At 36.7% G+C, this 10,179-nt stretch overlaps 1 pseudogene; it reads left to right on the top strand.

Annotated features, from left to right (window-relative positions):
• The first annotated feature begins 1,431 nt into the window (after positions 1–1,431).
• On the top strand, positions 1,432–2,381 carry LOC101585571 (annotated as a pseudogene).
• The last annotated feature ends 7,798 nt before the right edge of the window (positions 2,382–10,179 follow it).

Genomic DNA, 10,179 nt, shown 5'->3' with positions numbered 1-10,179 from the left:
TAATTATTGAAATTGTCCTACCAATTTGGTTTGAAACTGTCTCATTGCTATTTGTTTCTCAATAAAACTATGGAAAAAAATAAAATAGTGGGTTGTCTTTTCACTCTGTTCATGGTTTCTCTTGCTGTGCAAAATCTTTTCAATAAAATGAGATCCCAGTTGTTGACTCTAGGTGATAACTCCTTTATGATTGGGGTTTTATTCAAAAAGTTGCCTACACCAATGTCTTCAAGAGTTTTACCTAGTCTATCTCAGTAAATTTAACTTTTCATTTTAATATTTAGGTCTTTGATTCAATTTTAATTTAGTGCATGGTGAAAGATGCTTCAAGATTCAGCATGTGCACAGCCAGGTTTTCTAGCACTATTTATTAAAAAGGCTCTCTTCCTTCCAATGATTGTGTTTAGCACCTTTGGCAAAGCTAATGTGGCCAAGTATGTCTGGAGTTGTTTCTGCAGCTTCTAATTTGTTCAGCTGATTTTTGCCATTGCCTTTCTGTTTTTATCATAGCAGCTTTATAATATAATTTCAACTCAGGGATTTTGATGTCCCCTGCTTTACCTTTGTTGCCCAGAATTGCCTTTGCTAGTGTATGTCTCTTCTGCTTCCAAATGAATTTTTAGATTGTTTTCTCTAATTCTTTGAGATATGCTGGTGGAATTTTGACTGTAAAGCTGCATTCTTTTTGTTGTATCTTATTGAGGATTTTTGCATCTACATTAAGCAGGGAGATTGGCCTACAGTTCTCTTCTTTATGGGTCCTTCTCTGGTTTTAGTATCAGGGTAATGCTTGCTGCTAGGAATGAATTAGGGAGTATTGCTTCTCTTTCAATTTCATTACAAAGTTTGAGAAGTAGTAGTGTTAGGTCTTCACTAAATCTCCTATGAAATTTAGCAGTGAATCTGTCTGGGCCTGGGAATTTCTCTGTTGGTAGATTTTTAATTACATCTTTGATTTCATGGATTGTTTACTGGTGTATTTAGGAGCTTTCATTGTTTTGTTTTGTTTTTTGTACCAGGAATCAAACTCATGATATTGTGCTTACCAGGTTCTGTGCTGCTGAGCTATATTCCCAGGCCTTTCTTAGGATTTGTATCTTTTCTATTTTTTTTTTATTTTAAGATATATGTATTGCATAGTACTTTTTCCTAGTCTGTAACATGTCTATTTATTTTGTTTCTTTGAGGAAACATAATTTTTATTTTAAACTTTTTAAAAATTTGCGTATTTGATACAGGGCCTGACTATGCAGCTCAGAATTGTAGCGATTCTCCTGTTTTCAGCTTCCCCAGCCCTGGGATTATAGGCATGTGCCTCAACACCAGGTCTTGGTGGCCAGCTCAGTGCACCCAGGGGTGATTTACAAAATAATTTTTAAAGGCACGGCTGCTCTGAGGAGGCTGACATGGGGCCGCTCTGAGCAGGCCAACATGGTGGTGTCAGCTACTCTTCACGGGGTGGTGCTGGGCCCACAGGGCACAGGGTTCCCTTGTTTCTGTGCCTGGGGCCACTAGGCAGCATGCAGGCAGGGCAGCTCATGCTGCAGACCCATCAGGTAGTGTCCTTAGAAATGTAGTTTTTCTCGCAGTCAAAAAATGATGCTGGGCATGCTGGTGGCAGGGGATGCAGGGCTGGCTGTGGCTCTACATTCTGCTGTGAATGCAAGTGACCTGGAGCTGCACTCCTCCCCCAACTAACTATGGTCTCACCGTGGCCTCCTCTTCTCCGTGGACCACACCAGCATCCAGGCTTCCAGGTACAGAAGCAGGTGTGCTCTTACTGCCACAGCATAGACTACATGGCTTAACTGCCACGTTGTGGGCATGTGCTACATGGAGGAAGAAGCTAAGGCATTAGCCAAGGAGGTGGAGGTCCAGGATGGGGAGATGCTCATGAGAGTAGGAAAGCTGTCTCATTACTTCCCTAAACCATACCCAAATCCTGAGGCCACCAGAGCTGTCAACAATGGAGACTTGCCTCCTAATCTCAGCTACATCTAAGCTAAGCATGGTGGTGAAGACTATGTCTTCTCCTTGCTCATGCCTACTGCGAACCACCCACTGGGATGTCCTTGCAAAAGGCCTCTACTTCAACCCCTACTTCCCAGGCCAGGCCATTAGTATGGCCCATCACATTTACACTGATGTCTTGGAGTTCGATGATGGCATTCCCGGTACCATGTCCCAGGTAGCTAAGGATGTGTGCACCTTCCTGTGCTGGGCATATGAGCCAGAGCATGACCATCGAAAACAGATGAGGCTCAAGATGTTGATGATGATGATGATGGGACCAGTTGTTGCTACCACTGGTGTACACAATGAAACGGCATAAGTGATCCATCCTGAAAAGTCAAAAGCTGGCATATCAACCTCCTAAATGACCCTGTCCAACATCTGCTTGCCATCTTACCTGAACAGGTCCTCAAGACCAGGAGCCATCCCAGGCCTTAGGTGGCCCACTCTGCCCAGGCTCTAGGTGGGTGGAGGGGAGAGGGCAGGAGACCTAGCTCTTGTTCCAGACCTTCTTTCAGCCCTCATTTTGGGAATAAATTCAATTGTTCAACAAAAAAAATTTTAAAGGCACAAATATTTTAAAAATCCAAAAGAAGCAGAAAAATTCATACTGTCATATTAGAGTACTTTTAGCTTTCAGTGTGTTCATCACAAATAAGTTTAGTTATTCTGTGTACTTATTAAAATATTTAAAAATATTTATAATATATAAATTTCTTATTTCAGTTAGAAGACTATTAATTTTTGACTGGATACACTTATAAATTATGTGTTCATTATGACATATTACAAATACAGTTTTGGTTTATACATTTGTTAATATAATGAGAATATTGTTTTTACCATGAAATTCTGCTCTACCAAAGTTAATAACAATTTTTAGTCTCAAAAGCAAAAACTCTGTACTTAAAGTTTAATTTTTAATTAAATTTGCAATAGCGTTGACATTAATGTCACATTTTATCTTCAAAAGAATGAACATTCGGGGGCCTGGGCCTAGCTCTGTCCTTTAAGTGGCTGCTTCCACAAAGCTGTCAGCCTCAGGTGGCTGGAGTTCGAACCTCACAACTCTCCCGCTGGCCAAACGTGCCCTGAAGGCATGCGAGGAACAACAACAAAAAAATCCTTATTCCAAAAGAATGAACATTCAAAAGCTTCCATTTAATTATATTAACTAAGTAAGAAGAACAATTATTGAAATACCTATGTTCTTCTTGAAGTATCTGGGGCTGTTTATTTTAATGAAAAATCCCTCTTATGTTCATAACACCAGCATATGTATAACTATTTCATTAGCTTTTATATACATGCATGAGAAAACTCCAAATTGAAAATTAACAAAATTAACTTTAATGGGTATTTTTTTATCTCAGTGAAAATTATTTTGTCATATATCTTAAATCTCCTTCAAGTACTCTTTCTTAATAACAGCAAATTTTTGAAGTATATTCTGATGCTTCTGTGGCATATTTGTGTTTTCATGTAGTCAGTAAGATTACTGTGATCCCCATGGTTGATGACAAGTGTTGACAAACATTTTCTCAAATGTTACACATTCACCATCTTTTCCTGAGGAATGAAAATCCAGTTCTTAATTACACTTAATACACCCTCTTTCTCATACAGGTTAGCACAAAATGAAAAGCATGTTATGTAATAAAATGCATATTCAGAGGGCTGGTAATATAGTTTGATGGTAGAGTATTTGCCTAGCATGTATGATGCCCTGGGTGTTACCACTAGCAACACACACACATACATGTATGTATGATAAATATGTATATGTTTCTTATAAATGAAAATGGCATACCAACAGTTTTAAAACTTCCATTGGCCTCTTTTTCCATACATTTTTCATAGATGTTTCAGGTTCATAGCACTGTGTGTAGAGGAAGGTAGTTCTCTTAACAATACATCTAGGAATTTAATTGCCTTAGTCATAGTGTATGCAATTTTTTAACTTAAGGAGCAAAATCCATTCTCAACATCCATATATAGGACATCTTATCAATTCCCATCCTTGGAAAATGTCTAAAAACCTACATATTTAGACAACTGTCTATTTAAAATATTGTACTTAATTTGGGACCAGATATTTTTTCCAAATTACCAACAAAGCTGAAATATACCTTCATGTGTTTAGTAGCTGTCTGTGTTTCCACTTCTTTAAAATGCTTATACACGCCTTTAATTCATTTATCTCCTTTTAACAAATTACACTTCAATTTTTTGGACAGTTTCATATTCACAGAAAAACTGAATGGAAGGAACAGGTTGTTTTCCTGTAACACACACACACACACACACACACACACACACACACACACACATGAAACCTCTCCACTATCAGCATCGTATGCCAGAGTGGTACATTTATTACTAAAGATCATCTTACACTGGCACACAATTATCAACAAAAAGGCTTCAGGCTCAGTATATATTCTATAGGGATTGGCAAATACATGACATGTATCTACCAATATAGCACCATAAACATTTTTTCACTGCCCTAAAAATCCTCTGTGCTCTGCCTATGCATTTCCCCAGCCCAATCCTTGGCAAGCACTGATCTCTTTACTCTTGCCATAATTTGGCCTTCTATAGACTGTCACATAGTTGGAGTCATTCAATAGTTCACGTTTGCAAATACTCATTCAGTAACATACATTTCAGTTTCATCTATATATTTTTATGGCTTTATATATGATTGTTTCCAGCACTAAATAATACTCCGTTGTCTATATATCCCATAATTTATTCATCCACTTACTAAAGGACATCTCAGTTGCTTCCAAGGTTTGGAATTATAAATAAAGCTGCCAGAAATATTTATGACAAGGTTTGGGGTGGATACATTTTCATTTCCTTATGGTAAATACCAAAGAGTTTAATTGTTATATCCTATGGTAAGAGTATGTTTAGATTTGTATGAAACTGTCAAATTTTCTTGTACAGTGGCTATATCATTCCTCCCCCAGCAGTAAATGAGAATTTCTGCTGTGTCGCATCTTTGTCAACATTGTGTTATCAATGTTTTGGATTTTGGCACTTCTAAAAATGTGTTATGGTATTTCATTATGGTTTTAATTTACAGTTCCCTAATGAGAGCATCTTTTTTCTGCTTATTTACCTGAGTATCTTTTTACATAATGCTCACATTCATATCTTTTGTTAATTTTTTTATTCAGATTTTTGAAACAGGGTCAAGCTCTGTGGTTCAGGATGGCCTTGAGCTTTCACTGTGTAGCCAAACCTCACAAGAATACTCCTGCCGGGGCCAGGGAGATGGCTCAGTAGAATAAGCACTTCCCTGACAAGTGCAAGGGCCTGAGTTCAATCCCTGGTTCCAAAAAAAAAAAAAAAAAACTCCTGCCTTGGTCTCCAAGTGGTGGGATTACAGGCCGGTGGCACCACACCCACACTTTTGTACATTTTTTTCAAATTTTTTTTATATTTCTGAGTTTAAAGTCCTCTTTGTATATTTTGGATAATAGTCCCTTGTAAGATGCTTTCCATAAGTATTTTCTGCAAGTTTATGGATTGTCTTCTCATTATCTTAGCTGGTTTTTCTCAGAGAAGAAAACTATAATTTCAGAAAAGCACAGTTTAACAATATTTTATCACAAATGTTAAATTTAAAATATTGTCATTTTATCCAAGATTATCTTGATTTTCAAGTTTTCCTATGTTATCTTCTATGCATTTTATTGTTTATGTCTTATACTTAGGTCTCTGACCCATTTTGAGTTAATTTTTGTGCAGGATATTAGATATGTGTCTACACTCATGATTTACATATACATGTCTAGTTGTTGCAGCTCTGTTTGTTGAAAAACTTTTTATTTATTGTATTACCTTTGCTCTTATGTCAAAGATCAGTTGATTATATTTATGTAGATACTGTTGGCAAAATAATATAAGCTTATTGTACAATCATACAGTTGTACATATTTAAGATATATAGCCGGATTATCTGATATAAATATATACAGAAATGATTAAAAATTATTTAAAATAAAGTTAGATAGCACATCTATCATCTCACATAGAGATTACTATTTTTGTGCTAAAACATTTTTTGCACTCTTAGCAATTTCGAGGCATACAACAGAGCATATTGCTGTACTCTAGATTCCCAGAAATTGTTTGCCTTTTATAACTGAAACTTTGGATGCTTTTTTCAATATCTCTCAGTTTCTTTCTCACTCAAGTTCCCACCCCAGCAACCACAATTTTGTTCTTCCTCTTTGACTATTTTAGATTCCACATGCAAGTGAGGTCATCTAGCTCTTATATTTCTGTGCTTAGCTTATTTCACTTAGCCTAATGTCCCCCAGATTCATTTACGTTGTCACGAATAAGGGTTTCCTTTTTGGGAAGTGGAAGATAAAACACTTGTATAATGATCTTTATTCATTTAGGTCACTTCCATTTTTGGCTCTTGTGAATAATGCTACAGTGAACATAGAAGTGCAGATTTATTTTTGAGATAGTGGTTTTATTTCTTTTGGATAGATACCCAAGCTAGAATTTCTGGATAATATGGTAATTCTGATGTCTTCTATTATGATCGTACCATTTTACATTCCCATCAACAATGTACAAGGAATCCATTCTATTTACATCAACACTAATTATAGTTTCCTTTTGTCTTTTTGAGAAGAGCCATGTTAACAGCTTTGAACTAATAGCTCATTGTGATTCACACTTGCCACATGAGCAATAATGTTGACCAACTTTTCACTTACCAATTTGTCATTTATACGGTTTCTTTTGAGGAAAGTTTGTGCAGGCTCTTTGCCAATTTTGAAAATGAATCATTTGTAATTTCTTTGCTTTTGCTCATTGCTCTTTGTTTGGTTGGTTTTTGGTACTGTTAATTGAACTCAGGACCTTGCACATGCCAGGCAGGCGCTGTGTTGCTGAGCTATACCCCAGCCCTAAATGATTTTTAGTATAAGAAATCAAACTCAGGACCTTGTGCATGCCAAGCAGTGTTTGTTGCTCTTGAGTCCTATATGTTCTTACACATTTTGCATATTAACTTCTTATCAGATACATGATTTCTGAAGATTTTCTTCAATTTTTAAGTTATTCTTATTGCTATTGATTATTTTTCTCACTGAGAAAATTTTAAATTGAGCATGCTTTTGGTGTCATATCTGAAAAATTATTCTCAAAATCAATATCAAGAGAAAGCTGTTTTTATAAAGAAATTTAGAAATCTAACCATATACAGAATTGTAACAGGACAGACCTGTGACATTTTTTTCTTATTCTTGTGTCTTCTTTTTTTCAATTTATTACTCTTTTTTAAAAAAGCTTTTATTTGAGAGACATTATGGCAATAAATGGTATGTCATGATAAGAAGTACATATTTAGAAGACCAGGATGGCAAGCACTCCAAGTGTGACTCCTCTGTTACACGTCACCATCCTCAGTGTAGCCGCCTGGCTCACAGGCACCAGCATATATATTCTGTATATGGTTAGATTCCTAAATTTCTTCATAAAAATATGTTAATGCTTATTTCTACTTTTATAAAATTATTTTTCCTTCATATTCTGTAAGTACTTAAAGTTGAACATATCAATATTTGATGGAAAATACCTGTTCCATGATATGCCAAAAGATGTTTGATATTTAGGCAGGGTAAACCAAACTGCATATATCGCAGGTTAATAATAAGCTTCTCTTCTGGAGGGTTAAGAACCTAATTTAGGAGATCAAAATTGGAGAAAAGGAAGGGCTGCAAGGTCAGCCAACATATTGGCCCTAGCCTTTCAAGGTCAGTGAAGACTCGGAACATAGGAGAACCTGTACTATAATAACATGTAACTCAATTGTGCCCCAAATTTTCTGATCAAGAAGATTATGGAGCCACAGAGGAATGTGATTGATGATGTATAGTGTGCCTGGGGAGAGTTGCATGGAGAGAAAAAACATTTTCTCAGGCTTTCACAGACAGCGAATTGGCCAAGCAATGGCCATGACTCATCCACATGGCTGACACTGACAAAGGATCTACAAAGTGTGGTACAGGGCTACAGAATAAATCCTGAGAGTACCTGACTGACCTTATCAGATACAAAAGTTACATTTCTTGTTATATAGGTCTTGCTTTATCTTGATCTTTACCATCCAGCGGAAAAGTATAAAAATGAGGCATATAAAGTAAAGCCATATTAATACAATGAGCTGTAAAAGGCTCAAATCAATAACTTCTGAGGATAACCCACTAATATTATAGACTGCTAGACAGTGTTAGATTGTTTAGCTGAATTCAACACCTATAGTATTTAGATGCCAATAAAATATCCACCTCTGACAGGACAAAATAAAAGGGGGATACAAAGGAAAGATCATGTTGTATTTATACATACAAAATAGGATAAATATACAGCTACTTTCACTTAATTCAATGAGAAGAAAGAGGTGTACTAATAGTGTTTGGACAGGATATCCTGTCTGCTTCTTGTACTATGGATAACCACTAAGAAGATAACAATGTACAATGTATTGATTATCTAAACTGTCCTATTAATCAGCTTTGAAACGGTCTCATTCATACTTATTTCTCAAATAAATAAAGAAAAGAGGAAGCCTGGACAGCTGGGGGACCAGTCCCAAAATAAAAAATAAAAAGAGCTGTGGGTACAGATCACTTATACAGCTCTCATGGGCTCAAGCCCTAGTATTGCAAAAAATAATTAATTAATTAAAATTATGTAGCCTATAACATCAAATGTCTAAAATAGAAAAAGGTGTTGACATATTTGGTGTTAATGTTCTGTCTTGTGGGCTGGGAGATAGCTCAGTGGGTGGCACAGCACCTGTTTGATAAATACAAAGTCCTTGGTTAAATCCCTGGTACAGGGACTGGAGAGATGGCTCAGTAGAATAAGAGCTTCCCACGCAAACATAAGGGCTTGAGTTCAATCCCTGATTCTGCAAAAAATAAATAAATAAAATTAATTCCTGGTACAAAAAAGAAAAATTCTGTTTTCTGAGAAATGTATGACTTACAAGGAAGGGTTTTTTCTCCTATACTGATATGTGACTGCAGAGACCTCCCTTTTGACCCCAGAGAAACCTGGAACAGGATGGGTTCTCAGGACAACCTCTTTAGTGTATGTGTTACAGTGTTCCTTTCTATGAACATATGCAGAATAAAGTGACAAAAAATACAGTATGATTTGTTTAAACAAAAATCTACTCTTTTATAAGCCTTCTCAGAAGGGAAATTGAAAGGCAAATGTGCTGCTAGGGGTGGAATCCAGGCCTTCATAAATATCTGGCAAGTACTCTACTAATGAGCTACACTGTCAGCACCATTATTTGAATGTCTCTTACACACTATACAGAATCATCTTCTTAGTATTAGCATATTATCAAATAAAATAAAGATATATTTTTGAAATTTCTGATATTAGCATTTCACTGTTGCTAATTGGCAAGGTAGTGAGTACAGGTCTAATGTTGTGCCCCCTCCCTGATAGGACAACAAGCTATAATGAGCCATGCCAATCAGAAGTCTGCCAACATGTGACATTGCCTTTTGACCTCGAAAACAGAAATTCCTATAGTTGCAGAGGAGCAAAAGTAGGGCTTAAACCCCCTGACCACAAAGATCAAGTGTGCTTCCTGCCTCCTGTCAAAACTTGTACCCATTCAGGAGCCAGAGGTAAGAAGCCGGACATCTGCTTCAAGAGTGTGTGCCTACCTTATGATGCCCTTTAGGTGTGATCTCTGATAGCCGTGAGTCAAAAATATCATCATCCACATTTTACCATTTAGGATCCCACAGGGATTGTCAAGTTCAAGACCAGCCTGGGCTACAACGTGGGATCAAGCCCAACTTGAACTATATAATGACACCCCGGCCCAAAAACAGAAAGAGTGAAAGAAAGAAAGAAAGTTCATACATTCCAATGCCAGATGTGGCAGTGCACACCTATAATCCCAGCACTTCGGATGCTGAGGGAAGAGGATCACTGACTTCAAGGCCAGCCGGGGACACACAGTGAGTTCAAACCTAGAATGAGCTATAGAGTGAGACTTTGTCTCAAAAGAAAACAAAAATTTCAAACCCAGATTAATATCACCATGCAAAATTACCTTTCCAAATTGTTGGAGAAATAAGATATTTCCATGATAATGATTAT

Source organism: Octodon degus, unplaced genomic scaffold, assembly GCF_000260255.1.
Source record: "Octodon degus isolate 3935 unplaced genomic scaffold, OctDeg1.0 scaffold00041, whole genome shotgun sequence".
Taxonomy (NCBI): domain Eukaryota; kingdom Metazoa; phylum Chordata; class Mammalia; order Rodentia; family Octodontidae; genus Octodon; species Octodon degus.
The sequence above is the reverse complement of the archived record's forward strand: the minus strand, read 5'-3'. Positions and strand labels throughout refer to the sequence as shown.